Raw genomic sequence first — 27,736 nt, 5'->3', positions numbered from 1 at the left:
TTCTTTATGATACATGAATAAGATTGTGTTTGACTTTGTTGTCATGATAGTAGTGAATTTCTTTGAAAAGTGTCTCAAGCTGATGGGAAAATTCTCTGTTTCTGCTTTCAAGAATACCTTATGCCAGCATCCTTTCCCATCATTGCAAACCCCAAACTATAGCAAAGGATGTGGGAATCAGTAGGAAGAAAAACATGTAAGGAGAAATGGTATCTAACTAGTGAAGCACCCAAACTATCTCCTTCATATTTCCAGATAATTTCAAGAATAGCAGAGTCCAGTCCACTCATCTATGCACTTGCATCTCCAAGCAGAGGACCCACTCAATGAAGATATCATAGAGATTATTAATTGTAACAATAGAAAATATTTCTGGTATGCTTTGTAGTCAAAGTAATTTTAAAACATCTGTTCAGCACCATCAATAAACCAACATGCATGTGCTGTTTACAATAATGACAAAATGAAGGTGGAGTTGAAATAGCCAAGGTTATATTTCATAGGAGAGATGGAGACAGTGGAAGTTCATATCAGTAGATCCCATATTCATGTTTCATAGTATGAAAGAGTCTGAAATTATTGGCAAATGGGATAAGAAGTGATAGCTTTTCCTGAGTCAAAAATAAACAAAGTAGTTTAATTCAGCAAGGTCTGTATTGTTGATCTGTTAAATTAGAAAAAAAAAAAAAACCTTGCTACTAAGTAAAGCTGCTGCTTTATGAAAGAATTTTTATGGCCAGAACACGTCTCTGCTCTGATTTAACCTAGATTGCATCTAATTGTGCAGAAGTTTCTGCTGAAGTTTCTGTTGAATACCATAGCTTTCACTTTCTGCAATAAAACACAGAATATTGTTCTTATGCACTCCTGGGAGAGAGCTGGGACACTGCTGTTCTTTCTGCTGTTCTGCACCACACCCAGAGAAATTTGTTAGAATGCAATTCAAACAGTCTCTCTTTATCTACCTACTTACCTATTTTTGCCACGTGAGTGGACTGAATTTGTGTAGATAATACCCCAAAGGTCTTTTGAGTGACTTGAATAACAGTCTGGAAGCAAATATTCTTATTTTTATCAGGCCATTATAGCCTATGTGCACCATTTGCTACACTTCTTAGGAGGAGAGTCTGTGATTTGGCAATGGTGGACCTTAATCCTCATCATTCATTGACATGTTGTATGAGCAAAAAGGAAGACAATAAATTTAAATTTCCAAAGCATCAATACTCTGATCCTTATTCTTTACTGGAAAATAGTTTATTAACTTTTTCATCTTTTGTTGTAGCATGAATTTAAGAAATATAAATTCTTACTTCTTCTGACTTATAAAAAGTCAACTATCCTGAAGAGTATTCAGCTGAAGGGTTTTCTTAGAGATCATTGACACATAAGGAAATTCAAAATTTCACAAGAGTTAACTGTGAGTGGTATGCAGAGGCAGATGGCAACTTGGCATGAAGTGAAGGAACAAAAAGAAGGCAGAGGAAGAAGGGAAGGAATTGGGATGTTCTACAAATTCAGAGAGTATTTGCAAAGTCTTGAGAGCTTCTGTGTGCTACTTAGACACTTAGAACATCCATTTATTCCACTGTATTATCTGCACATGTCCTCATGCTAATACAGCTTCCTTTTAAGTCAGTGGACCTCTAAATATTGACATAAATATATATTTTAAAGGTAAATTATAGCATTTGTTTTCAAATTGCCTGGGCATATCATCATAAATATTGCTTATAGCATTATTTTTTTGAAAGTTGTCCTATCAGCTTCTTCCTAGTCTTACCTAGTCTTACTGTAGCTTATTCAGCCTTTCCTTGAAATCTCATTTTTAAAAAAATTCTTATATTAATGATCTATTTATAGGTTATCATTTAAAATAAGTCATAATTATTAAAAAGAAAGATGAAGCCTAAACATTTGTTTTGAAAATGCTTCATTTATTGCATTCTGTGTGGCTATTTAAGTTAGGACTTATATAGTCACAGAGCAAATTGCAAGTACAGTAGTCTGTTTTATCATTCTCATGAAAACCATACCAAAATTTCTAAATTAAACTTTCCCTGGTATTTCTGACTTCTGATGCTAAAGCTGCTTTTACAAATGCTTTGTCAAAATTTTATAATGTACTAAATATGTGAGATATTTGAGTGATATATTGTCACTGTGCCTCCATCATTCTGTTTAAGGACATGGAAACTAGATACAGACTCTTCAGTACACCAAGGAAACTGCTCAGTGTGCATAGCTTTGAGTCACATGATCCCCATTAGTTTTCATGGGCGTTACATGGAAAAATCTGTGTGCTGAAATTCATGGGAAGTTAACGTCAGTAGAATTTACTCTTCCTGATTTAGATCTCTGAATTTTTGTGTCTGGCTACCTACACCTCTTTCAAGTTCCTGGAGGAAGGAGAGGACGGAGCTGTATAAAGTGATTAAAACAAAAGCATTCAGAGTTTAAGTGGTCTGTGGTGTGAGTACCAAAGTAGGAAATAAGTAATCAATATCAAATGGGACTAAATCTAGTTTTGATATGATAGTCCATTTAAAATCTCCTTTGAAAGCATAATTGTATTTATCATAGTATTGTACATATTATACATATTTTAATTGTGTAAAAATATATATTCATATTGAATTCAGACACTTCAGTTAAGTATCTACAATTATTATTATTATTATATCACAATTAACAACAAAAAATACTCAGAAGATGTGCTTAGAGTTTAGCTTAAATTGTAGTTAAAATATAATTGCTGGACTTCTGAGAATTTCAAACTCAAATTTAATCTGAATCCATTTGACATGCCTAAGAAAGGGAAGGAAGGAAAAAACAGACTAATGCTTCGGAGCATAATTAGAACATATTAAAAAGTTAGGATATATGAAAAGAAATAGTTAAGTGCTTAGCTCTGGATTCAGTTCCTGCCACCATTACATCTACAAAAATCAGGGAACTAAACATGGTTATGAATAAAAGAGACATCTAGTATGAAAAAAAATCAAAATAATTTCTAATCTTACTCAGGTCTCAATCTATTGACTCAAATACTGAACATCAAATATGCTTTGAGAGTAGTTCTGCCAAATATACCATCCAAGTGCAGTTTTTTGGCAGGATTTTATGCAGCTTGTATTTATTAGATAGGCAGCTATTTGAGTTGATTAGCTACAAACATGTCATGAAAAAGAAATAATTGCTCATTCACTATAAATACATGTAGTTTTCTTCACCACTTGCTGACTCAGCTTCATTTGTGGTCTGAGGGATGAAGTCATATGGGTTTTTCATATTCTTGTTTTAATTTACAACATTGGGAGGAGTAAGAGCAACAATCTGTTGTAGCTTGCCCTTGCTCTGTTGCCCTGCTCCTGAGAACAGAGGCTAGAGAATCCCTCTGCTGTCTAGTCACCAGCAGACTCTCCTTTGGAGAGTGAGGAAAGGAGTTGACAGCAGTGATACCTGATACACTAAATACACACAGCTGGCAAATAACTTAGTGACTGGTGCCAAATCACACGAGTAAACCTGCACCCAAAACAGGACTTAGCAGAAATTGGGAAGTGGGCTGGCTTCTTGACTGTCTCCCCCCAAGCAACCCATGAAAACTGAGCTCATCAATGCCTTTTCCTGATTTTTTAATTCAGCAGAACTGAATGTGAACTTGTGGAGAGCTCTTTCAATGTTGGGCATCTCCAAGAAGCAAAAATTACAACTGACATAAATTTTTACCAGTGCAGTTAAAAGATCATGGTCCTGAATTTCATACTAACGTTGGGACTATAACTGTTTTACTGGTTTCTTTTTCAGCTTACTAATATTCCCAGGTAGTGTTCTGATCTGGAATGTAGTTAGAACATGGTCATGGCCTAGAAGTAATGAGAAGGAAATAGAAAATAACTTGGCCCTCACCACATAGCTAATGAGTCCATCCTTCCAAAAATGTTTCTCTTTACAGGGGGAAATTTGGTTTTATTATTGCCCCTGTTGCTTCTTCAGGATGCATTGGAAAGGCTCTTATTTCAACTCTGGCTGGCCTCCATGTTCCTTAAAAGTAATATTTACAGATCTTTTTCTCCTCTGAATATTACCTGAGTGTGAAAAGCCTGAAACCCACATTGTTTTCTTGAGATTGTATCTGATTTTTGACACAAAAGCTTACAGTAACACTACTTCATATGAAAGGTTATTAAAACAAGTGGCAGAGACCTGGAGAGACAAGAACTATGAACCTGGAGAAAATACCAGTTACATAGATTTAGAGGGATGGGCACTGTCACAGTACCAACCACAGTGAAAGAATTAATGCAATTCACATTTGAAGAAAGAACATACTCAGAAACACAATTACACATGTAATAGATTGCATCAGACATAAAGGAGAAAACCAAACTTATCAAAATCTAAAGCCATTTAATGCCATGTGAAAAATGTGGTTTGGTATGAAGTTTGTCCTTATTGTGTCCCAAAAACCCAGAGCTACAAAGAAATTTGTCTTCATTTCTGTGTTTTCAGAGAATTCCTTTCAGATAAATATTTAATAGAACAGACTTTACTGTAATTAATGGATTAAAATGTGCAGACTTTGTTGAAGATGTCACAGAATAAGATCAAATAATAACAAATGTCAGTGCATATCACCCATGCACATACTTAATTCAGGATCTGTTGGGGTAAAGGAATACATAGGGAACATATATATATTTTATATATATATATGTTACATATAACAATACATAACATATTCATATATAACAATACATTCACTCTCAGAAGAATGCTTGGAAGATAATAGAAGCAACTCTTAACACAAGTAGGGTTTTGCAAGTAGTAGGAGCTCTGAGGATGTGTATATATACATTTCATAGTAAAGTTTTGGAAGATGGTACCTAAGTTGTAGAAAACATACAGAAACAATTGAAATAGAAAGAAAAAATTCGAAGAGACAAGCAGCTGAGTGCCAGCAAAAAAAAAAAAAAAAAAAAAAAAAAATTAAAAAACCACCCCCGATTGCAAAAAATTTAAAAGAGGATATTACAGGAGAGGATGGGATTTAATCTTTGACCTGAAGAAACATGGCTGGATTTTTAACAGACCATTTTGTATAAGTTATTTCAATCAGCTCTTCTAAAGTGAGGACATCTTAGCAGAAAGTTTGTCTGCCAGTTATTCCTTTCACTTTCACTGCCTAGTGTAAACTGCTGCATCCCTCCTCTCCAGTGACACACAGCAACAACTGGTGAATGTTAAAGCACAGGCAGTCAAATACCATAACTGGGATTGTTAAAATGGAAAAACTTAGCTTATATGGCAGTTGATATGCTATCCAGCTACTGCACAAGCAAGTCATTAGCACTGTGTTTTAACAAAATGAGATTGTAATTAGGTGCCTTTGATTCTAAAGCAGAATGAGTTGCACATTTCTGGCTGCTTTTCCCAAAGCATGACATCAGAGTAATCAGCCATAGACTGTCATTCTTTGCTCACCCCACATTTTTGCTCCATTAGTAACTCACAACTACTCCCTGAGCAAAATGAGATTCTCAGTCATCAGTGAGCAATAAGTATCTCTGCCAGGCTTGATAAGATTTCTCAGACACATATAGTACTTTTTGGTTTATTCCTGTTTTTCAATTTCACAAGCTGTCTCTGTCAGGTCTGGATCACTGTCGAATTGTGGTTGCTTTGCCTCAGTAGGAATTAGCAGTGTTCCTTTGTAGTAGCTTTCTTGAGTGGAATAGGACCATGAGAATAGCTTGCTTTCTCTCCATGATGTGGGCAGACTGTCCAGAGTATCACAGCAGCCCCAATTCCCTCCGGTTGCAGTGACCCCATGGGTCCCTAGCTGCAGACAATCAGGGGACCCTCTTTCCTACACTGGGCTGTGGCCACTGCAGCCTGGCTGAGGGACTGGGAAATCCTACAGTCCTGAACTTTAGTGTAGCTACCTGTACTCCTTCTCTTGGGATCTGAGCATAGTCTTGTTGGGCCATTGACTTCACCAAGAACTCTGTGCTTTGAGTAATTATAGAATTGGGTCCAGAATCTGGAACTAGACATCTCAAAATGGAGATTTATAACTACATTCACCAGCTATTCCCCAAAATATGTGGCATTACCAGAGGACGTCACAAATGATGTGTGAAATGAGACACCTTTGCAGATTGGCAGTGCACAAAAAGGATGAAGAAAACGACATGTAATTATTACATGTGCTATTAGCTGTGATATTCAACTTACACAAAGACAGAAAAGTCCAGTAAATCCAAAAACTTTAGATTTGCTTTAAAAAGAATAAACTGCTTGGAAATTTCTAATAAATTTCACCAGAACATTCTTCTGGAAGAGAGAAGGGTCCAAAGGAAGAAAGGGAGACATTTTAAATTAGTTGACTCATTTTAAAGTTTACTCCCTTCTTTTTCTTTACTTGGAAAAGTGAAAACACCTTTCAGGCACATTAACATTAAATACTGAGGGGTGAGAAGGAGGAAAGCTATGACAATACTAAATTTTTGGAGGATTCTGGATGTACCTCTGTCTGTCACCATAATAGATACAGTGTTGCTGCTTTTACAGAAAGAAATGAAAGCGAGGTATGTCTGCCAAAAGGTGGATTGAGAATTAGTTAAGAATATTTATTTAATTTTATTAATTTCAGTTTTGTTGCAAATTATAAAGCATAATCTGAGACACAAACTGTTGGCAAAACATCTTCAATACAACTGAGAAAAGTGCATGCACCAGTGTCTGGCATCAGTCCTGTAAGCTTCTCAGAGGTGGTTTCAATAAATTCAGAAAGCCCTTAAACATTCTGAGATAGATATGTCAGGCGAGTCAGAATCCTTCCAGTTCTGAAAGATGAACAGTATTATTTATATATGAAATGTTTTGAAATGAAGTTGCACGTGCAGAGAAAATTGAAGAATATTAATCCTGAGTGTTTTGTCTGATGTGGGGCAAACACATTTTTTTGACCTGCCCATTGGATGCTTTTCTTCTTTTTGTTTGATCGATAAATGCATAATAAAAGTTTGTAAATGCTGAAAGATAATTTTATTAAGAAAATAAAAGGCCTGCTATGTAGCATCAATGTACACAATTTCAATCAAGAGCTGGCTAGCAGATCATCAAAAGATACATTAAAAAGAAAATTAATATTTAATTGTTTCTAATAGTATCCAGCAGGCACCTTTACTAGGCCCAGTGCTATTCAGTATTCCCAGCAGTGACCCAGAGGTGTGAGTACAAATTACCATGCTAAGGATCTGAGGATGACAGAAAGATTCCTCGGTGAGTACATTGTTATGGAACCAAGCAAGAGGAGATCTTTTTATCAGCTAGATCCATTGCAAGAAATTAGCATCTTAGGAGACATGAATGTGTAGTTAAACATAATACAAATGTATTTCACCCCTCCCCCCCCCCCAAATGGGGTACAGTGACATGGAGTGCCTTGACTCTACAAGGATTTAGGGGCCATAGTGGATCAGCAACCCAACATGAGCTCCCACCATGAAGCTGTGTGAACAGAGTGTAATCCTTGGATCCTGATGCAATTGTTGGAATAATTCCCACATATCTGTTGTCCATATTTTAATGATAATGGTGGGAAAAAAATTGAGACTTCACAAAATTTCATTTAAAATTAATTTGAGAGCAGAAGAAAATTATTTGCTGTGAAAGCATAAACTCAGTGTCTTTGATTATCAAAAAGGAGGGCTGAGAATGACTTGTTAAAGTTTATAGATCATGGGAAAAAGGCCTCACATGCAGATTCTTTATCCTGAATTGGAATGTAACAACCAGACAACCACTTCCACCATTGCCCCAAATAAATTAATAAATAAATAAATACATACATGCATACATACATACATACATACATAAACAACACTGAAAAAATCAGAAAAAAATAGTTTTTTACTAATGAAAATAAGTATGAAATATATTGCCCAAAAATGAGGAATCATACCTATTGGCATATCTTCAAATCATGATACAAGTTAAAATTTCATCATAAATTACCTATTCCTTAGTAAAATAATAATTTTATTTGACTTGATACCAAATGAATAAAATGGATAAAATTTAAATGTCTTAAACATGCCCACAAACTAGCTGAGTTTGGATTTCAGAAATCCAAAACAGAAGAGAAGTAGAAAGAAATAAAATAGAAATAAATTAGGATGACCTATTCAAAATTACATTGTCTGAAGATCTGTGACCTGACTTGAGACTTTTGTTATAATTCTGAGTGAGGATCTCTGACTCTAAACCATATGCTCTACTGTGGTATGTATTGCACAACTATGGAAAATGTCTTAATGTAGGTATTTTTCATTCACATAAAATTGTCTGTAAGAATTTATATCCCAGCTGGTATGATGTTATACAGAAACAATATCATGTGTTGTTCTGTAAGTTGTGCATATGTTTAGTTTCTGAGGCCAAAAATCAGGATGTGGTTTGAAAAAAAGTGGGAGGAGTCAACTAGTAAAAGTGTTATACCATATGACAACCTCAAAAAAAAAAAAAAAAAGAGCATATCAGTTGGGAAAATATATAGCAGAAGCAGAGACTGCCTTTACTGCAATAACCAGTGATCTGCTGTGCACATGTGCACATTCTCATACCACTGGAGTTTTAAAAGTATAGCATTGCAACCTGTTGTTTGCATAGTTGGAACATCTGTAACAATACAGCAAAAATCACTTTGTTGGGGTGCAGTCTGCTACTTTTTGTCAGCATTAATAATTCTGAATTTCAGTATATTAGATAGATACCAAATTATTAAGGACTGCCTTTACTGCAATAACCAGTGATCTGCTGTGCACATGTGCACATTCTCATACCACTGGAGTTTTAAAAGTATAGCATTGCAACCTGTTGTTTGCATAGTTGGAACATCTGTAACAATACAGCAAAAATCACTTTGTTGGGTGCAGTCTGCTACTTTTTGCCAGCATTAATAATTCTGAATTTCAGTGTATTAGATAGATACCAAATTATTAAGACATTTTATTCATTAGATATTAGATATTTTTTACTGTTATTGGTTTTGTTATTGTTATTATTATTTATCATATGGCTTTTATGTCTAAGACAGGAGACAGGGTGGTCATGTCCCACTGTAGAGAAGTGCACTTGCAGGCTTGCTGCTGATCTAGTGAGGCTTCTGAGTAATTTCCTGCTAGAGGGTAATGGTCTGCAAGTCAACTTAGTGGTTTTTAAGGGTATCAGAATGATAGCACTCATGATTTGGAAAGTGCCCAACCTGTAAATGATTTAGCATGCCTCGTCCTCAGGTGAGTCACACATCTCCTTAAGCGCAAAAGTGTTTTACTGACAGACCAAATATAACCAATTGGAAACATGTTTTTGATCCTTAAATTAACATACTAGGTCTTCTTGTGTATTTAACTTGGGTTAGAGGTTCACAGTGCAGTGAGAGGAAGAAGCTACCATCTCAGTAGCCCACATAACACATTTATTAAAAAAAAATAAAAATATCTCCAAAAGCAGTTTATATACACATCTACTCTTGATAGATAAACCTGTTGAAATAGTAGGAAAAATAGGCTTTTTGAGGAAATCACAGGATTTGTAGCTCCCTGTCTGTTTTCTCTATTCATTTCTTGAAGTGTGTCGAAATATTCAGGTTCCATATGGCCATATATAGTCACCTAAATTTCTCTATTAGGTTCAACCAGGTTTTTATTAATTATTTTTAATTCTATGTTTTTTGACTATATGATTAATGAAAGTAAATAATCACCAGATGGAATGAAATTCTACTTCTTGAACTTATGCAAGTAATGCAGTTAAAGCAACTTGAAATAACGACATGCACAAATTAGTCATTTTCACAATTAAAACATAAGCCCTAAAGATGCTCCTATTTATTTAAATCACTCTGTATTTAATTAAAGACAGATTACAAATTGTTATCAAAGGTTAATCTCTTTTTGAGTCTTTCATTCACCAACAATTATAACACATCCATTTTTATCATCCAGTAATTATGGTTTCTTCTATTATAGTAGAACATGGTACATTTAGTGGCACCTTGTGAGCATGTCAGTGATAAATAACAAGCATTTCATACACCTGTGCTTCAGCTCTTAGCTGGCACTTACCACTGGCAAAATTGCAGGTAACAGACACTGTTGTCCCTTCACTGATAACCTAAACAGAAAAATGTTGCATTCTTACTTTTGATACTATGATAAAACATCCTAATTCTGTGTCTGCTTTGTTAATTGCCTTTCCTACCATAAATGCTGAAAGTTTCAGACAGGAGTCAAACTATGGAGCTTCTTATATCTCTAGCCTTATAAACTTGGGCCCTTGCTCCAGGCCAGAACACATTTTAAGACTGACTGCTAGAGCACGGAGCTACACTCAGGGTCAAGGTATAGGATATGCCAGAAGACAAATCTGCACAGTCCCATTGCAAGCTCTGTGGTGACAACAGCCACACGAGAGCAGAGCTAAAGGCTGGCAGCATGGGGCAGGGGTCAGGAGACACCACCCTAGGCACACTCCTTGCCTGTTGTCAGAATAAACATGATTAGTACTGCCAGAATAAACTGTGGAGATGCCATTGGCTTGATGTATTTTATATTTACATAGGTTTTCTACAGAGTCCACTAATTTCCTGTTAATTTCCTTTTCTGTATCATAAAATATGTACAGCCATACAACAACAGTTCTGTTTCTGTCACCAAAATACTGTACAGGAGATTCACAAGTCCTTTTTTTTTTTTTTTAATCTTGTTCTGTCAAGAAATAGTAATGAAATCAGCCTGCTTATCTAATGGGAAAGCCATGGCATTTAAGATGTTAGCCAGACAAAATGTTGCTGAAAGTTTAGTAGCTGGAATACTAAGATATGGGCCATACTAATTTCAAGTTTTTGTGAGGATGACAGAATTCTGATGGTGAAAGGATCTCCTAAAGAAGCCTCTTTTATTCCCAGAAAACCTCATTTCTATCAGGCTCCAGAGACCTGCATGTTCCAGAGAGGATACCAAAAATCAGTCTGTTAACTAAAAAGCGAAACAAATAACCACCCTACTTAACATTGTCTACACTGCCCTAGAGACCCATCTCCTCCAGGATGTGTAGTCTCAACTTTTATTTTAAAAACAGGAGGTCCAACAGGCAATTTTAAATACCCTATGAAACACTTCTTTCTTCCATTGTGAAACTTCTAGAGACTGTACAACACTGCAAAAAGGGCATTATCATCTTCTATTTGCAGACAGGGCAACTAAGATTAAATGCCCAAGACACTTCTGAAGTAGCAGCAAACAGGCCCTGGATTTTTCTTTCAAGCTACCCTAACACTCTGCCAAACAAATCTTTTTTTCCCCCGCCTGAAGATTTTCTTCACTGTGAAATGCCCTTTTTTTGTTTCCTATTATTTTTTAAGAAAATTAGACAATTAGACAATTTCTCCAGGTTTTTGTTGTATGTTATCTTTATTATTTCAGAGATCCTCTCACAGTTTGGAAAAATAATAACTTTCCAGGCTGCATTTATTAATTTCTGTTGGATAACCTTGATGTCTTAGTGCTTCCTTTGTGCATGGAAAAAAAGGTCATTACTTGTGCTTCCACTTAACATCGACATTCCCACACTTAGTACAGAAACTCTTGCTGATATGTCTGGAAATTGTACTAATCGTCACTAAATTCAAGGATTTGATTCAGAAAAACCTGTCTTAAACAGGAAAGGGAAGAAGAAAGGCAGGGCAACGTTAAAACATGTAGTTAAACAGTTACCTAAATTTGTAACCAAACATATATATAAATACTGAGGTGGAAGGCTGATAAAACAGTAAAATTCATTGCATGAATCAATAATTTTCCTTTAAAAATAGTATAAAGTCCTAATCAATTAAAAGATATCCTTCAGTTTAAAACAAAACTTAAGAAGGGTCAAACATTTGTCCTGCAAGCTCAATTTAAGTAGTCATTCATGCAAGCAATGACAGAAACATCCCATCTTTCTTGTTAGTGTGGTAGGACAAAAATCATATAATGCAATGTATTCAGACTTAAGCAAATTTAAAACAATAAGATTTTTCTGCCCCAGACTATGTCCCATTTCTTTTAGAGCTTTGGAAAACCTTAATGGTTCATAGCAGAGGGCAACAAAGAGTGACCTCTGAACAGCCAGTTCTGGAATTTTGACATGTAAATAATTTTTTCTCTTCGAACTTGAAAATGAAGGCTACAGTTTGCTCTGCCACCACTCATGGGGCTTTGTCTGATGACACAGATGCAGAAGCTTTGAGAAGAATGGAAATGTTAGTTGCCAGAAGCAAAACCGTGAGCAAATCCTGGTAAGTGAGATCTCTCATCCTGCTGCAGGTCACCATCTCCTTTCTGTCCCTTGCCCAGTGGTGGGGGCTGTTCCAGGGCTGCTGTTCCGTGCTGAGCTGGATCTCAAGCTGGCATTGTGACTTGCAAGCATTGTTCACATGATTACAGGCAAGAGAGGCTTTAAAGTACACAGCCTGTTAAATTCCAGTAAATGGGCTACTGCATATTTTAGAAGGAGCTCCTTACCACGTGGTTCACAATTAGTGTGTCCATTTCAGCACTAAAAAGATACCTAGGAAAAGAAAATGTGTGTATAAGTACAAAAAAGTATCAGAATAGAGCACTTAGACTGAATAATTAATACCATTTCATGTTTTGCAACCATATATTTTAGTCATCAAAGATGACTAAGGCTACAAATTCATGTTTATTGACAAGGATACATTTCTTAAGTCACCATTTAAAATGGATTTTTATGGCTGGTCTTAATAACCAAGAGGCAAAACTATGTTGCACTACATGAACATACTTCAGGTACAAGTTAAATGGCCAAAATGATTCTCTGACTCACTAGGCAAAAAGGCAGTAGAACAGCTATTGAGTCAAAACAAAGAAAGAATTGTCCTATTCTCCCTGTATCTATCATTTTAAATATGAGTAAAATCACCAGTTAGTCTAAAAAAAACAAAGTTAACAAATTTACCAGGCTTGCAACGCACTACAAGTTTGCATTATGAGTTTACATAACTAATTATCATCATAGGTCTGCTTCATAATGCTGATTTCAGCAAAAGTACTACCAGGAAACATGTTTTATACCAAAACATAACATTTTCTCACCTCATTTTTACCAGTGAGTACACTTCCTTCTGCTTTACATAGTTCTACTTCCCCTTACATTTCTTCATGTTCTTACATAATTATCAGACAACTAAAAAATAGTTTAATCCAAATAATCCAGTTTCCTTTTAAGAACTTTTCCAGTAGTCTCCTAAATAGTTTAAGCAGAAATATAGTCAAAAGCGTTTTGCTGTCCTGAGGCACGTAATAGTTACACATGAAAAATAGCTTCCTATAGCTTCCTATTCTACCTCAGTTGCACCATGAGGTTTATGTAACATTTAAAAAAGAAAAAGTTGCTTCATGAATCCGCAGTATCTTGTGTTCCTGCATTGGCATGGGTTTATACTTTGTATAAGTACAGCTTGGCTGTGCTTTCTAACATAACAGTGCCAGCTACTAAAGGAAGCAGTTTCAGTCTGTTCTAGCTCAATGTCACAGCCCAGATGGAGGCTACTGCTCCTTCAGAGCTGCCAGTGAAGCTGCTTGTGGGGCCACTCCTTGCTCAACTCAGCCAGGGTGTACCCAACAAATTTAAATATGTGACTCATCAAAAAGAGTGGGGATTGCTCTGGGACTGTAAATTCTGGTACCAAATAAAGTGATCAGAAGATTCAGGCGAGATGAAAATTGTAGTTGTAGATAACAAAGATACAGTTAGAAGAAGACATTATCTACAACCAAGTTAAACCTAGTTATATTTTACTGTCATAGAACTTTTTCACCAATACATGATTTTGTATTTGAAAAGTGGCTAATATCACTAAGGTAATTCCCAGCTACTAGTAGGAACTTTACACGGTGACTTAATACAGTATAAAGTGACTTAAGATCCAAATATGCCTCAGGATGATTTCAACAGTGACTATTTGAAAAGAATACCCCAAAGAAATCCACTAAAAAGTCCATTCTTTAAACATTCCCCAAAGAATTTCTGTCAGCAAAACATGGAAAATGTTAAGCAATAATAACTAAACTTCTGTAAAACAAAAAAGAAACTCCTATTCTATGGTTTTCTTACCTGAGCTGGGTAGACTGCAATTCACAATTGAAAGATTTATTCAGAACTGAACATGTAAAACTCTTAAAAACAGTGTTAAAATACCTTACAGGCCTCAAGTCTCTCCTTCTTTTGTTTTCATCACTCACTGGAAAAGTACTCCATATTTTTCAGTTTATTCCCTAATGTACTGATCAGGAAGAAATAAGTCTACAGTGAATCTCTTTTCTTTTTTTCTTTTTTTTTTTTTTTTTTTTTTTTCTTCTTTTTGTGGTTTGTTGGTTGGTTGGGTTTGGTTTTCTTTTGTGGGGAGTTTTTGTTATTGGTTGGAGTTTTTGGTTTGGTTTGGATTTTTGTTTGTTTGTTTTCCCTTAAGTTGTGCTGCATATTGCTGCCTATTTGGACCAGGCAGGCTTTTATTTAGTACTCTCTATACCTTATTCACATCTGTCAACAAAAAAAGCACATCGCAGTCACACACCAAGGCACAAGTCACAAAACTCACAGAAAAAGTAAAAGAAATGATATTTATATGTCATTTTGATAGTCAAGGGAGAAGAAGTGTCCCAGTCCCTCTTTCTAAAAATAATGCTTCATACAGGTGTCATCTCTGTATTTTACTGGAGTTATCAAAAGAAAAAAAGTTGTCATTTATGGAAGTTGCTTCCTGCTCTTGAAATAAAATGACGTGCTTTAAATCACAGTTCAGTTCTTCCATAACTTTCTTCCAAGAAAATCACGCTTACATGTAGGGAAATGGGAAAAAACAGTTTTATTAACCCCCTGTCAACCTCTCTCTTCTACCCAAATAGCACACAGAAACTTTTTTCTGGTCATCTACTCCTATCAAAAACTGATTTAAAGCATTTGCTATGTCTTAAAAAAACCCAAACATACAAATAAAAAGAGGAAAAAATAAAAAAAGCTAGTTCTCCTGCCACCCATAGCAATGATGAGGTGTTAAAAAAAACCATATTGTCTTGTCAGGCATATCTAATAGAGATGAAGAAGTCTCTAATTAGGGCATTAATTCCACACTGCGGTGCAGTTGCAATGCAAACTTCCATTTACTGACAGGTGCAATATGTGGGTGCAAATTTCTTGGCATCAGCAATCTACTCTTTTGCATTTACATTGCTAAGCAACATCATTGCATTGATTGACTTATGTACAGTACTACACTTTCACCTCTTAGGTACAGAAAAGAAAGATTGATTCCAATTTCGGTGCCACAGTTTTAAACAGATGCAGCACCAATGAATTAGGTGCACTTACTCCTAATTTACAGTCATGGAAGAAAAATAATTTTCTTGATTACCGTACTATTTAGAAAGCTCTAACTCTTTTGGATAGAATAAAGTTACACTGGTCTGAAACTCACATGACACTCAGGGACACAGTTACATGTATTTTTCCACGAGAAGATGGCAGCTGTCCTCAAAGTGTAATGCGAGTTAACTAGGAAAAGGTGATTGACTGATGCTGAGGTTAATTGCTTGTTGGCATGCTAGAAAGCCTATGCTAACAAGTGCTGCTTATAACTAACAAGTGCCAATTATTTCCTTATATTCCAGTACACATTATATTATGCTAGGTGCTATACAAACATCCAGAAAGATCCAGACATCCCTACCCAGATCTGATAAGTTAATGATTTAAGAAAACCATGCAAGTTACTGATGAAAATGGGTCAGGGCATGTGGCTTATCACAAATGTACGGCTCTTCATACAATGCTACAACACAGAAAAACTTTGTTAAATGCATAGAACATATATTCATAATAAAAATATAAATAGTTGTCTGGTCATAAACTTTATTTTCTCTGTTGCTGATCAAAAGCTTACACTAACAGATAGTGTGTACTATGTCATTATTAGAAGCCTGTGAAATCTTTAAAATATTTTAATGCTGTTTCCACATTTTTGTAGAAAAAAAATTTATATATATAATTGGTGACAAACTGCACATATAAGCTTGACAAAACTTCCCATTTAATAGGTAGATTGTTATGTGAAGTATTGGCTAATATTTGTATAATGCATTCACCTGGCTTGAAAAAATGCTGACAGAACTCGGATGCATATTATCATCCATTCTTAAATTGATATTAAATTTATAATTTTGTTGCTAAAGCATTGGTAAACAACAATTTTAATTGCATTAATAAAATATGAATTATGAGAGTAGGATTGCAGTGACTAATACAGATTTTCCCTATGATAATAATGATTTAAAATAAGTAGCATCTCCTCAAGGAAGAGGAAATTAATGTACTAAAAATTGTAGTGCAAAGCCAACCTGCCCCCCACCTCCTCCTAGACAAGTCATCTACCTTGCATCAGTCAGAATAAAACAAGGAAAGCTGATCTGAGTAGAAAACTTACCCATCTTTCAGGCTTTCTTTGCAAGAAATCTTACAGTGCTTGGTAAAACTGCATGCTTTGTCTGTTACTCCTTGCCTAATTTCAAACTAAACATTTGTAATGGCATCACAATGTGGTCACGAACTTGAAAGCCTTTGGAAATGCATTAATTGTGAATGTTGGGGTTTTTAACACCTTTTTCTAACTGTTAAGATATAGAAAGTGTCAAATATGTTGGTAAGCTGTTGAAAAAGGTAAAAAGTGCCTAAGCTGTGGTTTGATCTCTCCTACTCCTGCAGCGCAGGGAACATTTCAGCACAATGCTATCTCAAGAATTCAAAACAAAGCAACAAAACTCTAACCATATGGCTTGTTAGGTAGGCACAGGAGCTCAGCACAGGGTTGGGTGAGGTGACCATAAAAATGAAAATATTTAAGAAAATCTAAAAATATTAAAATTGTATTTGCAATATTGCGTTGGTATTCCTAGACTGTTATAGAATAGATAGGTACATTTCTGTACCCATCAAACACTTAATAAAAGATAACTCCTCTAGGCAATTTGCAAACTATGGTTTCATCTAGATATATGTCAGTGTAAATCAGGAACCTTCAGTTCTCAGTTTTTCTAAACAAGTATGCCATAATCTTTCCTAGCCCTGTGTCCGTCAGACCCTCATAAATCTACCACATTGCTCTGTCTCCTCAGAATGCAGTCAAATTCACAAATATTTTAAAGGTATAGTGAAATACACATATAGTAAGTCCATCATCCTAGAAGGAGTTAGTAATTTCCTTCCCCTGCAGTATATATTTCATTTTAACACATCTTTAATAGACACCAACTAATCATGTTTAAAGGCTACCCCTTTATTATTGCCCTTTATCCATAAACTGCTCTTTTCACTGACCTTAATATATAAGGTGAAGATAGGCAATCGTTTGATATAAATGCTTACATATATGATTTTGATTTCAGTATACATAAGGTAGAACTAGTTGGGCTGGACACAATTTTTTTAATTTACAAGTGCCATTGCAGAATATATATTTTTTGTTTCAAGTCAACTAATACCCTCAGAAATACTGATGACCCTAAAATTCAATACCTTTCCATTTCTTTTCCTGTATTTTGTAAAAGAATAAAAAAACATAATGATGTTTGTAATTTCAGATCTTTTAAGAACAAAGTACTATGTGAAATTTATAATATAAAAATTCTCTTTTCCTGGAATTACAGTTTTGTATTTATTGAATGCATTCACAGGCTCCCTTAGGATGTGAAATGTATGGAAATATATGTGCATTACTAAGGAAAGAACTAAATTTATTCTTTCCCCACATCATGCTCTTCTTTGCAGTAGAGGTTTTTAATTCAACACAGAGCTAGAATGAGATGGAGCCAATTTCCTGGTCTATATGTGTGACAAATGCTAAAAGTGGCACAAGATTAACAAATTAGTTGATGTATATATCTTTAAAGGTTTTTGACTATGTCCCAAATCAAAATGCATGCTTATTTGAAAAGAAGATTTCCGTAGAGTTAAGTATTAGACAGCAACCTTATGAATTCTTGTAATTTTAAGATGGAATGATGCCACATCAGACAACTAAAGAAAGCAACCTGAAATAAATATATAAGAAGGTTTTTATGGCCCATCACTCTAATGGTAACAACTTTTATTGCAGTAAATTGTGTATTTTTAATTATAAAATATTATCTTTTGATAAGAAATTTGCTTTGAAAAAATTAATTATTTCAGTACACATGTATTTCTCTTAAGCATGAATATTGGCACTATTAACTATCAAAATATTAAATTCTCTCATGTTAAGCAATGTATCAGATTCAAGCTTTTTTAAAATGACTAGAGGGAGATCTGCAGTATAGACAAGTGTCATTATAGAAAGGTTTCTTTATGACGGTTTGAAATAAAAAGTAGGGAACTTGACCTTTTTAGCTGACATAGTAATCACCTACTTGATGTAATCCAGATATCTAACACCAAACAATAAAAACATCTGTGACAACAAACCATGTAAAGCTTGTAGAATTATTTAATTTTTTTTTTAAGAAAAGATAGCAACATTTAATAATCAGATAAGCCTGGATTGGTTCTTCTTACACAAAAACTTTTGTGTTTCACAAATGTTAGGTTTAAAGAGCTATAACTTATAAGTGAAAGTTTTTTAAGTTCACATGCATATGTTTTGGAGTTACCTCATTCATTCTTCTTTTAGGACCTTGTCATAGTCCACCTGTTTTTCTTTTGCTTAAATTACATCAAAATAATAGCTTTCTTTAGAGGAAAAAAAATATCATACGTTTCTACTGACTGTATCCAAACATGATAATACACTTAAAATTGAAGAGGAGCCATATTCAGGTTGCATGTCTCAGTCACCCAATCTCCCTTTCACGTATCTGTTCATGTTGACAGACTATGTCATAATACATCAACAGAGAGATCAGCATAGAAGAACAAAAATTCATCGTCTGACAGCATGAGGAAAACTGATTTCTACTATTAAATTAGCAAAAATATACCAATATTTCACTACCAATAAAGACACCATGGCTAAAAACATTCACCATATTATAAATTTGAATGAGCATTGGGAATTTTTCGTTTCAATAATCCTTAAACACAAGAAAAAGGGAGGGGGAAGAGGGTGGACTCAAGGATGTCAACATCTTTACAAGCAAAGAATTGATTTCTGGTAAAATGTTCCATTACATTTTGGTTTTGTTACTCTTTTAAATATTAGTTCTAAATATTCATTTAATTAGAGACCACTGAGCATTTTTGTTGCAAGATTCTGTTCTGACAGAGGCTCGTCCTTATGAGGTCAAGGAGATGTGTGGAAAAGGCTCTGTGTCAACAGAGTTCATCCACTTATTTATATCTGAGAATTTTGACTCATGTAAAAAATATTCCAGCTCCCTCATTGCCAGATATAATTTTAATATACTATATAGAGCAGTGGTGTATCGCTAGGAATTTAACAATAGCTGGAATAAATAATGTCTTTTTGCAGCCTGGGGCAACATCTGCCACTTATGCATTAATTCTGCCCCTGTTTGAACACTCTACAACATATGCACTTCTCTTTTGTCTGTTATCCTAGAGTTGTGTTATTCCCAAATATTGACATCATCTACTTTTATCAGCACTAACTGCTCTGAAGCTTCCTAGTCTCATGCTCAGCTCTATTTCTTTCTATTGATTATCTTCCTCACTCCAGCAGGTAGCTAGCCAGCGAGGCTGTCCTGAGAAATAGCTTCCAATGACTTTATACGCACAATTTACACGGAATTGTTTAAAGAAGATATTAGCCTCAATACAAATCAGTGAACCTCATTTAGTCAATACTGCACAATTCAGCTGTTGGCACCCTGTCACATGGTAGTCTTTAAAGTCAACTACCATACCCAATCTGCACATTAGCCATAGTGTTTAGTTTCATATTAAAATGAGGCTAGTTTTTCACTTTTCTTTTTGAAATCTATTCAATATATTTTCTACATCACCTCATTGAACCATATGATAGCAATATAATTTTAAGTATAAAAACCTGAGATTAAATGCTTGATTTTTGACAGTGTTCTTAAATATAATAAATTCAAAGGGAAATACTGTTAAGTTAAAATGGAGTGTTTTTCATTAAGTCCAATCAAATGGTAGACAACAAAGGATCTTTTATTTGAGAATATGAAGTGAAAATGAAAACCAGAAAACCTTTACTAAGAAAAGGTCTAGCTAAATTATGTTGGAAGGAGGTCTCCAGATTGAACCTGGGTGTTTCTTTTGCTAAGAATGAATTAAACTAAGATGCACTATGGGAGAACAGCTTACAAAAAAAGAAAACCTGTGCTTTACAAAAATGAAAACAGAGCCTAAATACAGCTACAAAGAAAGATCATAGATCAAATATTAAAAGAAAAAAAAATCGCTACTGTAGCACCTAAACTATTCAAAGAAATTTGGGGGATTTTTTTACCCCTTTTGCATTCCACAGCAGGGTTCCAAAATCCTAGATGGACATTTATACAAAAATAATCTTTTCCTTTTAGCATAACAGACTATGATCTAAACTATGATTTAGACCACAGAAAAAAGATTGATGAAAAATAAAGTATATGTGCTTTTCCCTGAATCTGTTACTTGAGAAATAAGACAGCTCTTCTCATTTTCAATCTGTAATAGACACACTTGTTTTACTGTATTCAGCATATCCATGAAGTTTATATTAAAGCTTCAATGGGCATCCTTCAGCAGTAGTACATAAATAGGTATTGTTTCTAATTGTTGGAAGAAAAACACTTGGTTTTGGCATATTTGGCAAAGAAATATTTACATCTTTCCTATAAAGTATTGCTCTTATAAAGCATAGTTTCAAAGACAACATGCAAGGATTTGTGGCTATTATATTTTGCAGGTGGCAGAAAATAAAAAGAGGTCTGGGAGTATAAAGATTAAAAAAAATATGAATAAAAAGGCGACAAAAAGAAATCCCCACTTCATATTATGTGGTCAATATTTTACAAAATGCAGAGGAAAAATGCAGAATCCTTTTGAAGTCCTGATGAGCAATCATCTGGACTTACTGATACGCAGAAGTACCGATACCTTTTGAGAGAAGGTAAAAATTGTCTGCCTAGTGAGCAACTGGGAATATTGATATCAGACAGTATCTTCATTCTAAATACCGGTAATTTTAATATATAAATAGAAATGTTTTGCATGACCTCTGCTCCCTGCTCTTTTCCCTTGAAAGCTGAGGTTCTGAGCCCCAGGTAGGAGACAGATGCTGAAAGATGACCAGCCTGGCCTTCCTGATACATCTTTGTATGCACACACACTCCCTCTCACATACACACATTTATTGCAACCTGATGCTCATAGGAAATCTTTTTCCTCCTTTTAAGTTGCTACAAGAAACATTTCAGAAACCAAAGAGGAAAAAAACTAAAAAGCAGCAAGGACAGAAATAGCTGCATATTCAAGCAGAAAAAGGCAGGTGTGGTATGAGAATTCCTGGTCTTCTTGTCTGCAGTGCTCTGCTTTGCTGTTGGAGGATTTGATGGGTACTTTTCATGGATCTATATATGCTAAGTGTACTTGGAAAGATAAACCTTCCAGGTACTGTTTGACTTACTTACTTACTTGGGTAGATCTGCTTTTTTAAGATAAAAGTTACACTGTATTTCAGCTGCTGTCTTCCATGCATGTACCTACACATTAAGTATTTTTCCCATCAATTACATTAGTAATCACTAAAGGAGATGCAAATTCCTTTACTTATTTATTATATTAATTATATCTTGGTAAATCTTACAAAATATTTATATGCATTCAGTACTTAAACATAATTGTTCTACTGCAACATTTCCTCAATACTAAGTTAGTACTTACTACAGTCATGTCTTATGAGGATTGATAGATAGAATTGTAGTCAGAAAAATAGTTAATTCAAAGTTAATTTCTAAAAATCCTATCCTTTTAAAGTTAACTCTGTTCTATATACTAATATGTAATAAATATTCCAGACAAGCAAGTGAAATAAGCATACAACAAACAATACATTTGGGGAAGATGCAGCATATAGAGTAAAACAACATATGCATTCCAAAAGTTTACAAAGTCAGTTTGACGTAGCTGTTTCCTTAAGGTAATAAAAATATTTTAGTAATTATTAACTGTGTCTCCTTTCATTGTGGCAGGAAAAAAAACCCTACAAAATTTCTTACCATTCCTCATTCTTTTATGCTCATTTTTTGAGATGCATGTATTTACTATGTGCTTAAGTTAAGCTATAGTGATCACCTTTTCCATAATGTCTTAAAATGGTAACCGGGTAGAAAACAAACCTAGGAAGTTGATTAGTGTTATTTTAATATCTGGGAGAAAGAACAACTTTTGTACCTGAAACTAGAAAGCATTTATAGCCCATTATTTTCTTTTTAATGCAGATTGTTACACTTCCAGATCTCAAGATTTCTTTATAATATGTTCTTACTACACAGAAAAGTGCACAGGAATAATTTAGAGACAACTTTGTTTAGCCAATTATGTCTAGAATATAGCATTTAAAATATATAATAGGGAAAAAATGTTGTCCTCCCCCAAAAGCATAATTATTAAAATATTATTATTTATCAGTAGACATTGCTAGTTTCTTTGCTTGATAAGGTTTTGATTAATGCTCAGAAATTTAAATTCAGATATACTTAGTCTCTGATTTTTAGACAGATGTCAGTCAGCATTAGTGTATCAATTTTTCATCAGAAAATATAGATGCATATTAAAACCACTTCAAAAAACATGGAGTTTCTATATGGGACCATATTCTCAATGCTAATTATATCCTTAAGATAAGGATTAACTGGGGCAAAGAGGGGAATCAAACTGTTTGCAGGGCACGTGGATCTCAGCTGGACGTAAAACTGCCTCCTCTGCTTCCTGCTTTCCTTCTTCAGTCCCTTTACTACCTGGAAATATCACAAAACTATTAAAGATACTTTAAATAAAGATATTCTCCTGACATGATTAGCTTGGTATTCATGTTTCAGCATACCTCTCCAGGCAGCAGTGATTGCATGTCAGTGTTAAGAACATGTATGTAGCGTGCTTGTTGTGTGTGCTCGCATGCTTGTGTAGGGAAACATTTCATCACCACTGAGTGTGAGTCAGTCACCACTGACTCTCTGTGTGTGTTTATAGCCAGGTGCTAAAAGCAAGAGTGAGGTCTGAGGGTGGAAATGAAGGGCATTTCCTTTTGGAAGAGCCCTATTTGACCGAAGTCCTGCCCTCCAGTTTGAGAGAGAAGGATGGGAAGGGGCACTGCAAGAAAGGTCCGACACTGCAGCCCACTGAAATCACTCATAGTTACCAAATGTGTTTTAAAGGAAAGTTTTAGATATATGGAACTTAGAGTCCTATGAGCTATATGAAAGGAATCACAGCTACACAAATCAGGCATACTGTTAAGAATACCTTTTGGGGGTTAAAGTTAAGTGGCAAACCAGATGTACAATTGCACTGCAATTCTAAAGATAACTCTGAAACGATGCTCGGCTGGTTCAATATGTTATTTTGTGTTCACAAGATGAAGTGGAATTTAAATTTTAAAAACCAGTAAAGATTTGAAGAGTTTTGAGGGAGGCCTATTTAGCTTCCACCTAATTTAAAAATTAGTCTTGGCTGTCTTCTCACTCCAACAGTCCTTGAATCAAAATTCCAAATCAGAATCTATTATTTTCTCCCTCATGTTAAGCAGAGTTAAGTAGAGGGAAAGGATTTTATTTACATTAAAGAACCAATCTTATAGTTTTCACACAGGAAAAGCACCCTTTAGAGGCAATAGCAACTTATATTTCTTAAAAAAACCCCAAAAACTAATCAAACAAAAAACCTCCAAACAAACCAGCTTTTATTTTTCAGCATTACTTAATACATTTACTTACATTAGATTTCACTGTATTCCAGAAGCACACAAGAACAGATCACAACTTGCAGTACCAGCGTTCCTTCTCTCCCTTTCTCTCCCTCCCCCTCTCACCTACACCATTTTGATTTTAAATTTGCTGAAGCCCATTCAATTTATAAATAACCTTAAACCGTTGAACTGTTCACTAGTTTATTTGAACAGGAGACAGTGTTATTGAAACAAATCTAGTTAACAAGGTAATTAGCTTTTGTAATATTCCTCAGAAGGCTGGAAACCAGCAGTTCATCACAGCACTGTATAAATAGCAGTATGCAATGTTAAGCCTCTGCTTACAGGGGCTTCTATCAAAACTCACTGGTCACATTACCTACAAAAAGTATCCAATGGCCACAAAAACTGATTTATTCACTTGAAGAGTGGAAGGATGAAAATATTTTCCAATAGTAACCTACTGTAAAAGCATAGGCTACTGCTGGTGTTGAAAAGATGGGGCTAGAACCACAAAAATCCTTTTTCTTGCTTCCACAAAAGGCTTTGGGCCTAATTATTTTTAAGTATAATCCAGCCAACATCTTCTCATGCTTAGCTGCACTGAGTGACACTATTTGTGATGCCCAGTCTGCTGAAACTGAGCAGGTTGCTGTCAGTTTAAAAATGACTATAATAAAAGTGACCATGAAGATGGATCTTGTGATTTTGCGTTTCTAATCAGTCATCTGTGAAGAACACTTTTGCTTTGATTCAGCAGACTGGTGACAGCCATGATTGATAGTGCATGAGGATGAAAAAAGGTTATTAACTGTCTTCCTATTAAACTCAATGTATTACCCCTCTAGGTGCATCTCATACTTTAACTTAAAGTACTTACTCAGGTAAGGTCAAAAATGAACTCTATAAACACAGTATCCATCCTGTTGTAGATGAACCAGAGGCTCTAATGCTAAATTTTGAATGTTCAGCACTAAAGCATATCTGAATCCTGACACCTTAATTACTGTGCCAAAACCAAACACTGAGCAGACCTTCGTATGCTTTTAAATTTATAAATATATACAAGTATTTTTGTGTGAACCAGGAACAGATCAGTTCATTCTGTGTGTTGGTGAATACAAACACACAGACAAATATGTTTTACTCATTATAATAGTCTCAGAATAAAAGTTTGAATAATGTTATGTTAATGAAAGAATACGTAGAAAAGAGGTATGAAGCATCTGAGGGGTTCAAGTATGAATCTTACACAGAAAATAGCATTTTACCTGCTTGTGCTTAACTCCATTGTTAACGTGATCATGTGATTTAATAATTTATGAAGGCTTCCTATTAAAAGAAAATAAAAATATTTTACTGTAAATATAGAAGCACCTATTTGTTGCCTTACAGCAGGTTTTAGTCTTAGTTTTTATTCCCTTTTTACTGGTGACAATACTCACTATTACCTACTGAAAGAAACAAAGGAAAATGGCATATAAATTCATTTTCAAAATAATTATTTGGTAGAAATACTGATTCCTATGGTACTTCTAATTTCTCAGGATGTCTCTGTGAAGAGATAATTTTAAAAGAGCTTAAGGAGAAAAAGAGTGAAATCCTTTTTGTGTTTTCATTTTAGTTCCTCCTGACAGTAGAAATTAATTGAAAGGGGAAAGTTGTCTACATTGTGTATGCAGGTTAGCACCTTTTTAGATTCACAAATTTATTTTAGGAATTAGGAGTTTTACAAACGCTTCTTCATAATCAGTAGCATTTTAAATTTTTTAATTTATGAATAAATTTCAGATGCTCTTTGAATTTGTTTATGCATATCTTATATTGCAAACATTTTCTCATAAAAATAAGTAAAAATATAAATCAAAAATCCTATGATTTTAACCACAGTATTCACACTTTTATCTGAAGGAATGTACAGACACACTTGTTTAAAAAAAGCTCTTTCCAAATGGCATATAAGATCTCCCTGCAAAATACATTATTCTGTATTTGTTTTTCAGAGTATTAAAGCATACTTTTAAATTTAGTTTTATAATAGTCCTTCATTTCCTCTTTTACATTACATCAAGAATATTTTTTGCACTCATTAACATCATTCCAGTGGGAAGCAAGAATATTATACCAAGCTAGAACCTTTTGGGGAAAGAAGGAAAAAGTAGCTCTCTATCCTGACTATTCTATAATGTACTGTCATGCACAAAGTCTGCAGCCTAAGTAAATATTTTAATCTTTTCAAGGTGGTATTGAATTTCAGTTGTCCCTGTTATTTTTAAACAATTTTTTAAAAAACATTCACAGTTGGTTAAAACCCAGAAAAAATATAGTCTACCTAATATGATGGTGCTATCTCATGGAAAAAAATATTAAACAATCCTTTGTAACATCTTTATTTCTGGAAAATGTGTTCCTTTCAGGTGTGGACTTGGGAATAGGCACCAATTTTGCCTTCAGTAACATTTCTGCTTTATAATAAATTGCAATCCTGTTGTAGCCCCGTGTGGATTTACAACTGGCAGGCTTTCTCTCTGACAATTTGGGGTCACTGTGGATATAGGTGAGCAATAATTTCTGAGGTGATGGAGATATTGACAGAATTTAAGAGTCCAAGTTCCCCGGCAAATATTTGTAAAATGTACACTCCTACATTGGGTTTTAATTAATAAGACTTCTGGATTATATTGTTTGCCTCGTTTGTGCATAGTATTTTCTCTGAAACTGTAAAAAATATTAATTTCCATTTGTGCCTCTGTCAGTACTATGAAACATTTAACGTAAAAGCTATCATTCCTCCCTCAAGCACATTTAAGTAAAGAAGAAAGTTAAAGTTAGTAGAGGCTTAGCTAAAAAACATATAGCATGTTTTGACAACATTTGTTTTGGGTAGCCTTATGGGTGCCTGGAATAGGTAAAATCATTTTATCAGATATCACACCAAACAGAGGCCCTGATGGTAGTGAGAGTTGCTAACAACGAGACAGACCTACGTTTTACTCACTCGAGAAGGGACTGGCAGGATCAAGCCCCCTCTGTTCGCTTCATGTGTGAACCTAAAGACAAGAAGTAAGTCTAAACATAACTCCAGCCATGTGTAAAACAGCAAAAATCTTTCAGTCAGTATGGAAGAAATTAATGAATTAGATTTATTCCTCTGCCTTCTTTAAAAGAATTGTCACAAGAACTAAACAGAAGATCCCAATTAATGAAACAAAGGAAAGTTTAGGGCCATTTAACCTGGAACAATCGTTTCCTCTGGTTAAGGTTTATATAAAACCCAGAGCAGGCCTGAAATGTCAACTCTAGTGGTACCCTTTGAAATCCTGTTTTATTCCAGCACTCACTACACACACGAAAGCAAATCCTTAAACTGCAGGCTAAGTGCATGTGGCCCAACCAGGACCATACAAAGGCGACACACGTAGCATGTGTCACAGCCAGCAGCACATGAGTGACTTCGCCAGGGGGGATCCCTCATCTAGATCCCACTCCAGACAATCAGGACACAGCAAGGGAAAAGGGATTAAAAAAAAAATTTAATAAGAAAAAATAAAGAAAGTCTGGGGGGCAAAGGAGGAAAAAAAGAAAATAGCAAGAAGAGCCAGACTCCAAACCCCTCCTCCTGCCCCAGACGAACAAGGGCAGGTAGGCTGGCTGGGAAAGCCGGGCACCTCCCGCGGAGGGGATGCTGCCGCGGCCAGCGGGGCGCGGGGCGCGGAGCGGGTTCCGGCACCTGCCGGCCGCGGGGGCCGCGCCCCCGCCCCC

The 27,736-nt window shown here is 35.1% G+C and overlaps 1 long non-coding RNA gene across 1 annotated transcript in view; it reads right to left on the bottom strand.

Moving 5' to 3' along the window:
• Positions 1-10,754: 10,754 nt before the first annotated feature.
• The window catches only part of LOC120499288, a 27,362-nt gene continuing 10,380 nt past the window's right edge, over positions 10,755-27,736 (bottom strand). Inside the window, exon 2 of the long non-coding RNA XR_005626840.1 lies at positions 10,755-12,621. This is a non-coding gene — a long non-coding RNA (uncharacterized LOC120499288). The remainder of the gene's footprint in view (positions 12,622-27,736) is intronic.

Source organism: Passer montanus, unplaced genomic scaffold, assembly GCF_014805655.1.
Source record: "Passer montanus isolate IOZ18808 unplaced genomic scaffold, ASM1480565v1 scaffold16, whole genome shotgun sequence".
Taxonomy (NCBI): domain Eukaryota; kingdom Metazoa; phylum Chordata; class Aves; order Passeriformes; family Passeridae; genus Passer; species Passer montanus.
This window is presented reverse-complemented; position numbering and strand designations above follow the sequence as displayed.